General features: G+C 58.3%; 1 protein-coding gene and 1 long non-coding RNA gene across 4 annotated transcripts in view; one reads left to right on the plus strand and one right to left on the minus strand.

The window, feature by feature from the left end:
- LOC120394448 (C-type lectin domain family 2 member B-like) overlaps positions 1-13706 on the plus strand; it is a 1239960-nt gene that overhangs the window by 676838 nt on the left and 549416 nt on the right. The gene's annotated exons all lie outside the window — the stretch shown is intronic.
- LOC120394475 lies at positions 8082-10738 on the minus strand. The gene is made up of 3 exons (XR_005592301.1): positions 10709-10738; positions 9927-10072; positions 8082-9000 (listed from the first exon to the last, which is right to left on the minus strand). It is a non-coding gene; the product is annotated as an uncharacterized LOC120394475 (long non-coding RNA).

Consider the following 13706-nt stretch of genomic DNA (forward strand, 5'->3'; position numbering starts at 1 on the left):
AGGGGGATGCCAGTTTGCTGTGCCCCCCCCCCCCCGCATGCTCGTAATAAAGGGGCCTCGGGCGATTCTGATCCAAATACAACGCGGGGGCGTTTTTCCACGACACGGCGTGATATTGGCCATCTAGTCCGCACAAAAAGTTACAGATCCCTGCTTAAGGAAAAGACTATTTGTAAGAAATCTAAAAGGATTCAGCTAGAGAAAGGTGAGGGGACAAACACACGATAGAAAACTTGGTAGCTGTACATTTAAAAAACAAACCCTATTGAAAAGGGCTTTGTGACTCTCTGTGTTTCTGTTTGGAGGCCTTTGGCCCTTAAGTGAGCTAAAAGTTTTAATGAAGCATCTTGGCTTGGTTTCAAGGAGCTGTGTGTCTTTTAAATCAAAAATCAATTGTGTGTGAGAACCTAGCGCTTGGGGGTTGTGTGTGTAAAAGTGACCCATTTACAGCAAAAAGCTGAAATGTATGTTGGGGGGGGGAATCCTAAGAAATGTGCTTACAGTAAAACAAACAGGCTGTTCAGACCTGTGTTTGAGTACAATAGAGTTGACTTATCCTGTTGAACTGAGTGGGTTTAAACCCCACTCCCCCCTCACTGAATAGCCAGGGTGACTGTGATTACTTACCCTTGGTGCCATAGGGTTAAATTTGATGTGGGTGGGTGGTTGGATGGTGAGTTCTGATTAATATGAAATGAAATAAAACCTCAGGAATTCACAGATGCTATTGGATAGTTTCAATATGACCCCAGGAGCTGGTGGAACACTATTGGACAGATTAAATATGGCCCTGGAGTTGGTCGAATGCTCTGGGTCATTCTTTCTAGAAAACACCCCCACCCCAAACTTTAAGCATGAAAGAAACGTGTTTAAAAAAAAAAAACTCAAGCCCCAAGACATTCATTGATCTCTGCAAAGGGCCCCCTGCTTGGAAATGGGGACTGTTCAATACTCAAGAAGGCCCCACAGAAACATTTATTTTAACTTACAGAGAAAAAGAAAAAAGAAAAAAGAAAAAAAAAGCCCTGTTGTGCAGACAGCTTGGTCCCCCCACCCCAGATCACCACAGGGGGTGCTGCGGGACGGGTTCCTAAAGTCCTTAAGGATCTATTAGTTCAGAGCTGTGGGAATTAAATTAAGCTGCTAGCTACTATGCTGAAGTCTGTTGGAAACAATGGGCTAAGATGGTCTAAAAACCTCAGGTCTGTTGGAGACTGTTCTTTTCAACAGAAACTTTCTTGAAAGGCTGCTGGACGGCAGACAGAGGTACGGCTGGCTGGCTTGAACTCTGAAACTATACATTGTATAATGCCTCTCTTTGCCCAGGCTGTCTTAGGAAAATAATGGTGCCTATCTTCATTGCAGCGTGATCTGCTTAGCATGGACCCAGTAACTTTAAGCTGCACTTCACCACCAGGCCAAGGGAAAACCATTTTAACTATAGTTGTGCTTAATATTGTTTTTAAAACCTTTAGTTATTACACAGTTTGTATAGGGATTTGGTGGTAATAGTCACTAACATTTTGCTTGTTCTTTAACCTGAAGGCCCAAACACACATGGAGGAACAGGACCAGCATGTGCCTGCAACACTGGATCCCTTAGTGAAAGGGAACTTTTTGCAACTGGTTTTAAAAGCATGTGGGGGGAGGGGTGTTATTGAAAAGTATATGGAGGCAAACTTGGTTTGGTGTGTTTCTAAAGCTGCTGATTTGTGTGTGAGAGGGGTCTGGGCAAGGCATAGGTGTAGGGTGTAAAAGTACTTGGTTTGTTTCAAACCAACAGGGGTTTTTTCCTGTGCAAAATGTGGTTTAAAATGGATTTTAAAAGCAGTTTGGTTTTTATTCTGCAAATTGAGATGTATTTTAAAAAGGTTTTGAGGTTTTTGTTGTTTGTTTGTTGTTTTTTGTTTTACGTTTTAAGTGGTAGAAATAAACTCAAAACCTGTTTGTCGTACAGCCTGAACTGGGTGATTTGGTTTAAAGCTGTGACTTGTTAAACAGAAAAAAACCCCTAATGAATATTTAGTTTTGAAGTTTACAAGAGGGTTTCCTGTGTTTTATAATAATGCTGTTTGCTCCACAGTACGGTGGAAACATGAGAGATCCCTAGAGCAGAGGGAAAACAAGCTCAGAAGAAAAGGGAACGAGACAGCTGAAAGGGAAAATTCACCAGCATCAGTGACTGATGGATGGATGAAGCCCAGTAAATATATTTTGCTTATTGGTTGGTTGTTCTGTGAGGTTTTGTATTTGAAGTGAATACATAGGTGTGGGTGAGAAAGTTGGTAAAGTTCAGTTTTGTAAAATGGTTCCCCCCCCACCCCCCATAGGCCTGGGCAACTTTTCTGACAATGCTTAGTCAGTGCTACAAGGACACCTCCTCCAGACCCGCCAAAGAGCCAGGAATCTGCTTGGAGACCTTTAACAACGCCTCAGCCTCAGCAGGGCTTTAAAGGGCTCAGAGCTCCGGCAGCTGTAGGGAGCCCAGAGCCCTTTAAATTCCCCTCCACGCAGCTCCAGCAGCTGGGTTGGGGCTGGGATTTAAAGGGCTCACAGCAGGGGGGAAAGTAACTTCCAGGACTTACCGGTACTGCCGGAATCCTGAGGGGGCATGGCCTCAACCGGAAGAGGTGGGGCCTCTCAAGATTTAAAGGTCCTGGAACACCAGCTGTGGATGGGAGCCCCAGGGTCTTTAATTTGCCCCAGGCTCTTTAATTTGCCCCTGAGCCCAGGGTTGATTTAAAGGGCCCAGGCCGCTGCGGAGCCCCGAGCCCTTTAGATTCCCCCCGCAGCTCCGGCAGCCGGATTCCGGTGTGGATTTAAAGGGCCCGGAGCTCCCACGGCTGCGGGGAGCACCGAGCCCTTTAAATCTGGCCCCAGCCCGGCTGCCAGAGCTGCGGGGGAAAATTAAAGGGCTCTGGGCTCCCTGCAGCCGCCAGAGCTCTGAGCCGTTCAAATCCCTGCTGAGGAAGCCGGTGTGGTCCGGCACGGCATATTGGCTCTTCCTGGTATGCCGTACTGGACCATAATGGCTTATTTTCATCTCTGCTTCAGAGATCCCACGGCTGCGGGGAGCCCAGAGCCCTTTAATTTCCCCCTGCAGATCTGGCAGCTGGGCTGGGGCCAGGATTTAAAGGGCTCGGAGATCCCGCAGCTGCGGGAATCCAAGAGACCTTTAAATACCCCCTGCAGCTCTGGAAGCCAGGCTGGGGCTGCGAATTAAAGGGCTCAGAGCTCCCGTGGCTACAGGGAGCCCAGAGCCCTTTAAATTCCCCCGCAGCTCTGGCAGCCGGATTCGGGTGTGGATTTAAAGGGCGCGGAGCTGCCACGGTTGCGGGGAGCCAGAGCATTGCCGGGCTGGGGCCGGGATTTGAAGGGCCCAGAGCTCCTGCCGCTGCAGGGAATACCGAGCTTTTTAATTCCCAGCCCCAGCCCGGCTGCCGGAGCTGCGGTGGGAGGGGAGGAGGGATTTAAAGGGCTCTGGGCTCCCCGCAGCTGCCGGAGCTCTGAGCCCTTTAAATCCCCACTGAGGAAGCTGGTGCGGTCCAGCACAGCGTACTGGCTCTTGTCACTATGCTGTACTGGCCCGTACCAGCTTACTTTCATCTCTGGCTCAGAACTCCTACGGCTGCGGGGAGCCCAGAGCTCTTTAAATTCCCCCCGCAGCTCCAGGAGCTGGGCTGGGGCTGGGGCTGGGAATTAAAGGGCTCAGAGCTCCTGCAGTTGCTGGGAACCCAGAGCCCATTAAATCTCCCCCCGTCCCACCCGCAGTTCCAGCAGCTGGGCTGGGACTGGGAATTAAAGAGCTCAGAGCTCCTGCGGTTGCTGGGAACCCAGAGCCCATTAAATCTTCCCCCTTCTCCCCACACAGCTCCAGCAGCTGGGCTGGGGCCGGGATTTAATGGGCTCAGTGCTCCCATGGCTGCGTAGAGCCCCGAGCCCTTTAATTCCCCTGCACGCAGCTCCAGCACCCAGGCTGGGGCAGGGAATTAAAGGGCTGAGGGCTCTCTGGAGCGGCAGGAGCTCCAGGCCCTTTAACTCCTGGCTCCAGCCGGGTAAGGCTCAGGCTCCCCACAGCCATGGGAGCTCCGGCCCTTTAAATCCACGCCGAACCCGGCTGCCAGAGCTGCGGGGAATTTAAAGGCCCTGGGGCTCCCAGCCACAGCCGATGCTCCAGGACCTTTCAATCTTGAGAGGCCACACCCTCAGGACTCCAGCAGTACCAGTAAGTCCTGGAAGTTACTTTCACCCTGACTTAATCATTCCTTTACCTGTGTTCACGTTGCGCCGGTGACTCCCCCGAGCCGCAGTCGCATTCCACCTCTAAGGGGGTGGACAAAGAGAGGCCACCATGCTCATTGGGGTGTCTCACAAGCAGTTGGGTTTTGGGTTCGGGTTCCGGCGTATCCATCAATGGCTGGGCCAAAGGGCTCCCCTCGGTCGCTCCCTCCTCCTCCTCGGCACTGTCGCTGATGTAGCGCTTTCTCCGCGGATGGTCAAAGACCCTCGGGGTGAAGACAGAGTCCGAAGTTCTCACGGGGGTGGTGAAGGAGTCCAGGTTTCCTCTCAGCAGCCTTCCCACGATTTCTAAACCATGTGTCCTTGGTGAGAGATGGCCTCGTCTGTCCAGCGCTGGGACTTATGAGGTGATGGTGCTGCACTCTGATTGGCAGAGGGCCCTGGGAGGAGTTCTTAATGGGGTCATACGCCCACTCCCGGACGGGTCCCCCTGCCCCAGAACTCGCCCTGATTGGTCAGAATCCCCTCTTGGGGTGGTCCTGTCAGGACAAAACTGATCCTAATTGGTTGAGGGCAGTGAGAGGAGTTCTTAGAGGGGTCACAAGACACACCTGGCTTCCAGGGATGGGTCACCTCACACCCCAGAGCTCACCCTGATTGGTCAAATCTCCTCTTGGGGTGGTCCTTCCAGGAGGAAACCCATCCTGATTGGTAGAGGGTGGTGGGAGGAGTTCTTAGAGGGGTCATGGGACACACCTGGCTTCCAGTCATGTGGCCGCCTTGACCAGGCCGCCTCACACCCCAGGAGGCTTGACTAGAAGTTGAGTCGATAAAGCCCAGGCCCTAGCTCAGGGCGGGGCAGCACCAAGAGGCAGGGCTCAGACCCTCAGGCAGGGCTGAGCAGCAGTTCAGTCTGTAAAGCCCAGGCCCTAGCTCAGGGCGGCAGCACCAAGAGGCAGGGCTCAGACCCTCAGGCAGGGCTGAGCAGCAGTTCAGTCTGTAAAGCCCAGGCCCTAGCTCAGGGCGGGCAGCACCAAGAGGCAGGGCTCAGACCTCGGGCAGGGCTGAGCAGCAGTTCAGTCTGTAAAGCCCAGGCCCTAGCTCAGGGCGGGGCAGCAACCAGAGGCAGGGCTCAGACCCTCAGGCAGGGCTGAGCAGCAGTTCAGTCTGTAAAGCCCAGGCCCTAGCTCAGGGCGGGCCAGCACCCAGAGGCAGGGCTCAGCCCCTCAGGCAGGGCTCAGCAGCAGTGCAGTCTGTAAAGCCCAGGCCCTAGCTCAGGGCGGGGCAGCACCCAGAGGCAGGGCTCAGACCTCAGGCAGGGCTGAGCAGCAGTTCAGTCTGTAAAGCCCAGGCCCTAGCTCAGGGCGGGCAGCACCAAGAGGCAGGGCTCAGACCCTCAGGCAGGGCTGAGCAGCAGTTCAGTCTGTAAAGCCCAGGCCCTAGCTCAGGGCGGGCAGCACCAAGAGGCAGGGCTCAGACCCTCGGGCAGGGCTGAGCAGCAGTTCAGTCTGTAAAGCCCAGGCCCTAGCTCAGGGCGGGCCAGCACCAAGAGGCAGGGCTCAGACCCTCAGGCAGGGCTGAGCAGCAGTTCAGTCTGTAAAGCCCAGGCCCTAGCTCAGGGCGGGGCAGCACCAAGAGGCAGGGCTCAGACCCTCAGGCAGGGCTGAGCAGCTGTTCAGTCTGTAAAGCCCAGGCCCTAGCTCAGGCGGGGCAGCACCAAGAGGCAGGGCTCAGACCCTCGGGCAGGGCTGAGCAGCAGTTCAGTCTGTAAAGCCCAGGCCCTAGCTCAGGCGGGCAGCACCAAGAGGCAGGGCTCAGACCCTCAGGCAGGGCTGAGCAGCAGTTCAGTCTTTAAAGCCCAGGACCTAGCTCAGGGCGTGGCAGCACCAAGAGGCAGGGCTCAGACCCTCGGGCAGGGCTGAGCAGCAGTTCAGTCTGTAAAGCCCAGGCCCTAGCTCAGGGCGGGCAGCACCAAGAGGCAGGGCTCAAACCCTCAGGCAGGGCTGAGCAGCAGTTCAGTCTGTAAAGCCAAGGCCATAGCTAAGGGCGGGCAGCACCAAGAGGCAGGGCTCAGACCCTCAGGCAGGGCTGAGCAGCAGTTCAGTCTGTAAAGCCCAGGCCCTAGCTCAGGGCGGGCAGCACCAAGAGGCAGGGCTCAGACCTCAGGCAGGGCTGAGCAGCAGTTCAGTCTGTAAAGCCCAGGCCCTAGCTCAGGGCGGCAGCACCAAGAGGCAGGGCTCAGACCCTCAGGCAGGGCTGAGCAGCAGTTCAGTCTGTAAAGCCCAGGCCCTAGCTCAGGGCGGGCAGCACCAAGAGGCAGGGCTCAGACCTCAGGCAGGGCTGAGCAGCAGTTCAGTCTGTAAAGCCCAGGCCCTAGCTCAGGGCGGGGCAGCACCAAGAGGCAGGGCTCAGACCCTCAGGCAGGGCTGAGCAGTAGTTCAGTCTGTAAAGCCCAGGCCCTAGCTCAGGGCGGGGCAGCACCAAGAGGCAGGGCTCAGACCCTCGGGCAGGGCTGAGCAGCAGTTCAGTCTGTAAAGCCCAGGCCCTAGCTCAGGGCGGGGCAGCACCAAGAGGCAGGGCTCAGACCCTCAGGCAGGGCTGAGCAGCAGTTCAGTCTGTAAAGCCCAGGCCCTAGCTCAGGGCGGGCAGCACCAAGAGGCAGGGCTCAGACCCTCAGGCAGGGCTGAGCAGCAGTTCAGTCTGTGAAGCCCAGGCCCTAGCTCAGGGCGGGCAGCACCAAGAGGCAGGGCTCAGACCCTCAGGCAGGGCTGAGCAGCAGTTCAGTCTGTAAAGCCCAGGCCCTAGCTCAGGGCGGGGCAGCACCAAGAGGCAGGGCTCAGACCCTCAGGCAGGGCTGAGCAGCAGTTCAGTCTGTAAAGCCCAGGCCCTAGCTCAGGGCGGGGCAGCACCAAGAGGCAGGGCTCAGACCCTCAGGCAGGGCTGAGCAGCAGTTCAGTCTGTAAAGCCCAGGCCCTAGCTCAGGGCGGAGCAGCACCAAGAGGCAGGGCTCAGACCATGGGGCAGGGCTGAGCAGCAGTTCAGTCTGTAAAGCCCAGGCCCTAGCTCAGGGCGGGGCAGCACCAAGAGGCAGGGCTCAGACCCTCAGGCAGGGCTGAGCAGCAGTTCAGTCTGTAAAGCCCAGGCCCGAGCTCAGGGCGGGGCAGCACCAAGAGGCAGGGCTCAGACCCTCAGGCAGGGCTGAGCAGCAGTTCAGTCTGTAAAGCCCAGGCCCTAGCTCAGGGCGGGGCAGCACGAAGAGGCAGGGCTCAGACCGTCAGGCACGGCTGAGCAGCAGTTCAGTCTGTAAAGCCCAGGCCCTAGCTCAGGGCGGGGCAGCACCAAGAGGCAGGGCTCAGATCCTCGGGCAGGGCTGAGCAGCAGTTCAGTCTGTAAAGCCCAGGCCCTAGCTCAGGGTGGGGCAGCACCAAGAGGCAGGGCTCAGACCCTCAGGCAGGGCTGAGCAGCAGTTCAGTCTGTAAAGCCCAGGCCCTAGCTCAGGGCGGGGCAGCACCAAGAGGCAGGGCTCAGACCCTCGGGCAGGGCTGAGCAGCAGTTCAGTCTGTAAAGCCCAGGCCCTAGCTCAGGGCGGGCAGCAACCAAGAGGCAGGGCTCACACCCTCAGGCAGGGCTGAGCAGTAGTTCAGTCTGTAAAGCCCAGGCCCTAGCTCAGGGCGGGCAGCACCAAGAGGCAGGGCTCAGACCTCCGGCAGGGCTGAGCAGTAGTTCAGTCTGTAAAGCCCAAGCCCTAGCTCAGGGCGGGGCAGCAACAGGTACAGGGCTCAGACCCTCAGGCAGGGCTGAGCAGCAGTTCAGTGTCTCAAGCCCAGGCCCTAGCTCAGGGCGGGGCAGCAACAGGTACAGGGCTCAGACCCTCAGGCAGGGCTGAGCAGCAGTTCAGGTAAGTCCAGGCTCCTAAGCCCAAGCGGTGGGGTTGAGGGGGAGACTGCCACCCATGAGTGGGGTGGCAGGGGGGACACAGGCCCACCCACTCCACTGTGTCCCAGCCCGGGGCCCTAGCAGCTGCGGGGATCCGCTGCAGTCAGTGGGGATCCTGGCCTCAACACACTGACATAGGCTCAGGGTCAGCGGCAGCCAGACTGGGGTCGGCTATCCCCGGGCCACTTCCACTCTCCCCCTCCACTGGTGCCTGTGTCGTTGCGGCTTCAGCCGGGGGGCCTACCAGCATCGGCTCCTCAGGAGAGGGGTGTACCGGTGGGCTCGACTCCTCCTCGGGGTACCGGGTTCGGGGCAGGCTCGGCCAGTCCTCCTCTGGGTACCGGGCTAGGGGCAGGTTCGACCAGGTGTCCTCTGGGTACCGGGCTTGGGGCAGGCTTGGTTCGGCTGGAGCTCGGGCACCAGCGTCTGTCTCCTCCCGCGGTCGGGCTCCAACTGAGCGCTGGGCCCGGGCTTTTGTACTTCCTGTCCCGCCCCTTGACTTCCGGGGGGCGGGGACAGGCGGCGGTGGCTCCGCCCACTGAGGCAGCTGATCTGGCTTATCCCTCTCAGGTGCGCCTGGGAGCCAGGCCGCCTCACTACATGGGGCCTGTCTACTGCTGCCAGGTGTTGAGTATGTGCAGGCAGAACCGGAGCCAGTGTCAATGTCCAGGCCGGAGGTCGAAGCCGGGTGGGCAGAAGTATGAACCAATGTCCATATCCATGCAGAGGTCGAAGCCATGTAGTTGAAACTGAAGGTGTTGGGGAAGATCAGGAGGAGGAGGAGGCAATGCTGTGCAGCGGGTGGGTGGAGGGCCTGGAGCAAGGCTAGAGAAAGGCAAGAGCCGGGGTTCAGAACCCAAATCTGGAGCCAAGAAGGGTCATGCCAAAGTCATAGCTAGACACTGGAGTCAAGAGCCCAGCCAGAGTCAACAGCGAGAAACCGGAGGGCAGGGAAGGGCAGGGCAGGGCGTACATGCGGGCAGGAATGAGGATGACTTACTGGAGCCTGGAGACCCCTTATCGGGGGACTCCCTTCCTAGCAATAACAGAAGGACAGCGGGATGACAAAGATGTCTCTGAGCCTGGGGACCAAGCCAAGGGGAGCTCCCATCCAGGCTGTGTGCCAGGACCCCATCACCCTCCCTGTTCATTTCACACGCACAGACCCCCTGGCCGGAGGGGAGAATAAAGGGCAGAAGTGAAGGTGCCCCTGGGGGAAAGGCTCTAGGCCGGGACCCAGTCCACTTCCCAGATCTACACCCAGGATTGTGTGACCAGGCCCACAGCCCTTCCTCTGCGTCTCAGTTCCCACCTGCCGGATGGGGAGGCTCCTCCCCTGCCCCAGGGTGTTCAGGGGGAGTTTCATTCCTGGCTGGGAAGGGCTCAGATACCAGGTGGGTGGATTGGGCCCCAGGTGGGGGATGGTCGGACATTCGCTGCATCAGAGGTGACAGGGGCCATGGGAAGGTCTGAGCAGTGATGATGGGGGAGGGGCCCCATGTCAGGCCACCCCTCCCAGACTGCAATGGCTATTGAGCACAACCCCTGGCTCTGCGGATGCTCTCACTTCTGGGCCAGCTCCACAGCCTGATTCTTCCCAACCAGTATCTGGCCTGGCCCAGCCCCAGGGGTCGGGTGGGGCAGGGTGTCCAGAGCGAGGTGCTCAGCCTTGGTTTCTCTCAGTGCTGCGGGGGGCTCTATGGCCGCTCCCCCCAGCCCTTCCCCCCAGGCACAGTGAGACAGAGCAGTACCTGCGGCAGGGGGTCCGAGCTGGTCATGCGAGGGGGGGGGGCCTTCAATCCTGCCCCACGGAGCACAGCTCCTTCAGGGCGTCGGGCAGCTTGCCCATGAGCCTGATATTAAATAGCTGTCCCATGATTTTGTTTGTAATTTCCCCCTGTTGCAAGGGAACAAGGATCAATCAGAGACTCCGACACCCATGAGAACGAAGGGTATTAACGGCACCGAGCCAGCAACATTTCCTCCCCACATCTGAGGGACGGATTCCCCCGCCCAACCCCCGAGACGAAATCTTGTCTCTTCTCTAGTGACTTCCATCCCCTCTCCCACCATTGTGGAATGAACTCCTGCCCCCACTCCTCTCAGTCCCCCCGCGAGAACTGTTCTACCTCCCAACCCAGCGGGAATCCAGCTCCGCTCCCCGGAGTCCCCTCAGCCACCCTCGCCCCCTCCAGCCGAGGGCTGGGAGGCTTTGGGCAGTAGTGCCGGGGGGTGAGAGGAAGTGGACACCTTTCCCCAAGGGATCCCCATGTCCTTAACGTGATGCCATGGGCAGTGGCTCTGGTGAATGGGGCACTTATGCAGCCTCTGCTGACTGACTCCACCACATCAGCCAGGCTGCCCTGCTTTGAGCTGCTCAGGGGAGAAGCTGGCACTGACCAATGGCACCTGTCTGGGGTCACCCTCTCCTTGCTCCCTGGTCAGCGCATGGGGATGGGATGGGAGCGATTTTCAATGGCCTGGAGGTGAAAGGCCCTGGGGGTCTCTACCCAGGTGACCCCTCTTTGGTTACCTCGTCCTCTAGCAGCTGGCCGGCTTCCCCACGATGGAATACATCAGCACCAGGCCAGCATGGCTGATGCGGTTGTGGGGTGGTGGATGGCCAGCAGGCCCGCCTGGAGGAAATCCTCTTCTGGTCTTCGTGAATATTTCTCCGAAGACCTAAAACCAAAAGAACCAGAGCCCTTGCAATGGCCCAGAACCAGGCTCCAAATCCCTCTAGTGTCTCACAAGGTGGAGAAGAGTCCTGGGGCAGCCAACCTTTGGGGTCCCATGGACCAGGAACCCCCTTCAGTAGGAGGCTGCAGGCACTGAGGCCTCCAATAGCTCTTATGGAGCAGGATTCACCGCAGGTGCCATGAGATGCTGGGAATGTGTCTGCGCGCTCTGGAACCCAGCTCACACAGACAGCCCAGGACCCCTGCTGCTCCCAGCAGCGACAGCTCCTGCAGCTCACCCACTAGAGGTTCGGGGTCTTTTAGATCTGGATCATTCCCACGCCTCACCCCACGGACATTCCCAGGAGCCTCACATACTCTGTGGAAATAAGGAGCAGGCTCTTGCCCTGTGTCCATGACACACTCACTGCAGCGGGACACAGCTCCACACCTGAGCTGCTGCAATGCACCGGCGGAGAGTCCTTACCTCTCCCACCCTGGCCAGATTTCTATATCCCAGGCACTTGGGGTCATGGAGCCCGTCCTGGCACCACAGGTCTGCTGCCTTCCTGGTCTTGAGCCCTGGGAGAGAAAGACACACCCATTGGGGAGGTTTGGCCTTCCGCTTTCAGTGCCTGTTTCCTTCTGGGTACACACTGGCCAGGCTCCTCCTGGCATCCGCGGCCCAATGGAATCGCAGGGTCCATGCCAGGCGGGTTAGTACCAGAAGGGGGATTTGTTTCAGCCCTCACAGTAATCATGTGACCCTTACGGTCATTGTGCTCTGGGAGTGGGTGCCTGTTCATGGGGGTGTCTAATACTGAGAACCCCCCACACCCACTGAAGTCAGGATCTGGCCCTGGCTACCTGACTGGTGACACCCTACAAGCTTTGTGTCCATCTCCTGTGGTGCCTGTTCCTGCCCCTGCCCTCATGACGGGCTCTTTCCCTCCATGTGTCTCAATAGCTCCGTTCCTGTCCCCTCACGAGCTGGCTGCCCCATATGGGGTGGGCTGATTTCCCTGGGCTGGGGGACAGAGCCGGGCTCTGAGATAAAGCAGCCAATTTCCCTGGCACTTTCACACTCATCTCCCTAATTCAGAGAGAGGGGGATAGAAGGAGTCATCATCTAAGCTGGGGTCGGTCTCAGAGGAGGGGGCTTCTTTCTGTAGGGTCCCATTGCCCAGCAGAGGGAGTCTCAAAGGAGGGGCCTTGTTTCTATTGGGGTTCCTCTTTCCCGCTACAGCGGGTCTAAGCAGAGAGGCCTTAGTTCTAGAGGCGTCCCAATGGCCAGCTGGAGCTAGTCTCCCAGAGGCTCGTTTCCATGGGGTCCCATTGCCCAGCTGGGTTTCTTACCCCTCTTCTGGAGCAGGAGCTTGTGCAGCCAATTGATCCCACCCTTGGCATGCCGACTGATGTCACTGGCTGGGTGGTATGCACAGAGACCCAGCTGCAGCACAAATTCACCTGCCTTGGAGAAGGTGGAGGAGGTCTGGTGGAAGGAGAAGGAGAGGGGAATCCATCACCATTCTCCCTTCAGCGCCCCAGCGCCCCTGGACCTGAGCTCTGCTCCCACCCCTCTGTAGGAGGCACTGGGGGAGAGCAGCGAGAGCCCTCTTCCTTTCTGTCCCCAAGGGAGCTCGGAGCAAAGGGAGCAGGGCAAGGGCCCTCGCTGAGCACTCGCTGCCTCGCTGCTCCAGAATAACAAGGGCCAGGCACGACCCTGCCAGCCAGCGGCCTATGGAACGCAGTCCCTTACGGACCCAGGGGGACCAATTAGCCAGGGGATGAGGAACTTGACTCTGCAGGACGCTGGGGTCAGAGGTCACTTACGTCAAATCCAGGCCGGGAGGTAGCAACTGGAGCAGGGCCGCGCTGGTCTGGACGGCCCTGGCTCTCTCCTGGGTGTTTTTGCCAGGAGAGAGCGATGGATGTGCTGCGGGAGAAGGAGGCAGGAGGGTCAGCGGGCAGGCGTGCATGCTCTACAAACCAGCCTCTCCCGCCCCCAGGGGCTGAGACTTTGTGCTCAGGGTGGAGTAGCCGAGCCCTGGTCGCAGAGCTTGAAAAGGGGGTTCAGTCTCTCAGGCCCCAGCCAGGCCTGGTGCTCACTGTTAGTGCTTAATGCAACCATGCAGAGCTCTGGCTGACAGTCCCAGCTCCTTCCCCCTGCACTGGCAGCTCTGGGAAAGTGTGGCCGGCTGGGTCCAAGCTGGGAGGACACAATGGAAATGTGGCTCTTCTAGTCTCTCCTTTGCTGCCCTCCCACAGGGTTCAGGGGCAATTCCACCCCAGACCGTCCATTCTACTCACCTCCAGGAGGTGCTGCAGCTTCTCCACGGTGGGGGTCTCTGTTAGGCAGCCCCTGAGGATGGTGTCCAGGCTCCGCAAATGGCGGTTGTGCAGAGCCTGCAAGAAGAGGAGCACCCGTCAGTCATGGGACACGGGGCTACAGCAGTCAGGGGACAATGAGGAGGATTCTCCAGGAGCCCTGGCAAGACTCAAAAGGCGCATCCTGGCCTCTCCCATTCACATCACTCCAGGGACACTTAGCAAGAGTTCATGGCCGGATGCCTGCTGCCTCATTAATCCTTGCTCTGAGCAGTTCTCTGGGCAGGGCCTGGTACCCAGCAGAGTATGGATCAGCCAAACTGCAATGGGTGGGAGGTAGGATCCCCGGGAGAGTCCAGGCAGGAGATCAGAGAATGAGGAGAGGAAGGAAGGCTGGGATCAGCCACGGAGGGGTAACGCAATCCCCTCTGAACCCCTGATCCATGAACAGCACGTCAGGATCAAGGCACATGCCCTGGACCCCAGACCCAAACCAGCTCCAGGGCTCAGGACCTCCATGGGGTT

This window comes from Mauremys reevesii, unplaced genomic scaffold, assembly GCF_016161935.1.
Source record: "Mauremys reevesii isolate NIE-2019 unplaced genomic scaffold, ASM1616193v1 Contig6, whole genome shotgun sequence".
Classification (NCBI taxonomy): domain Eukaryota; kingdom Metazoa; phylum Chordata; order Testudines; family Geoemydidae; genus Mauremys; species Mauremys reevesii.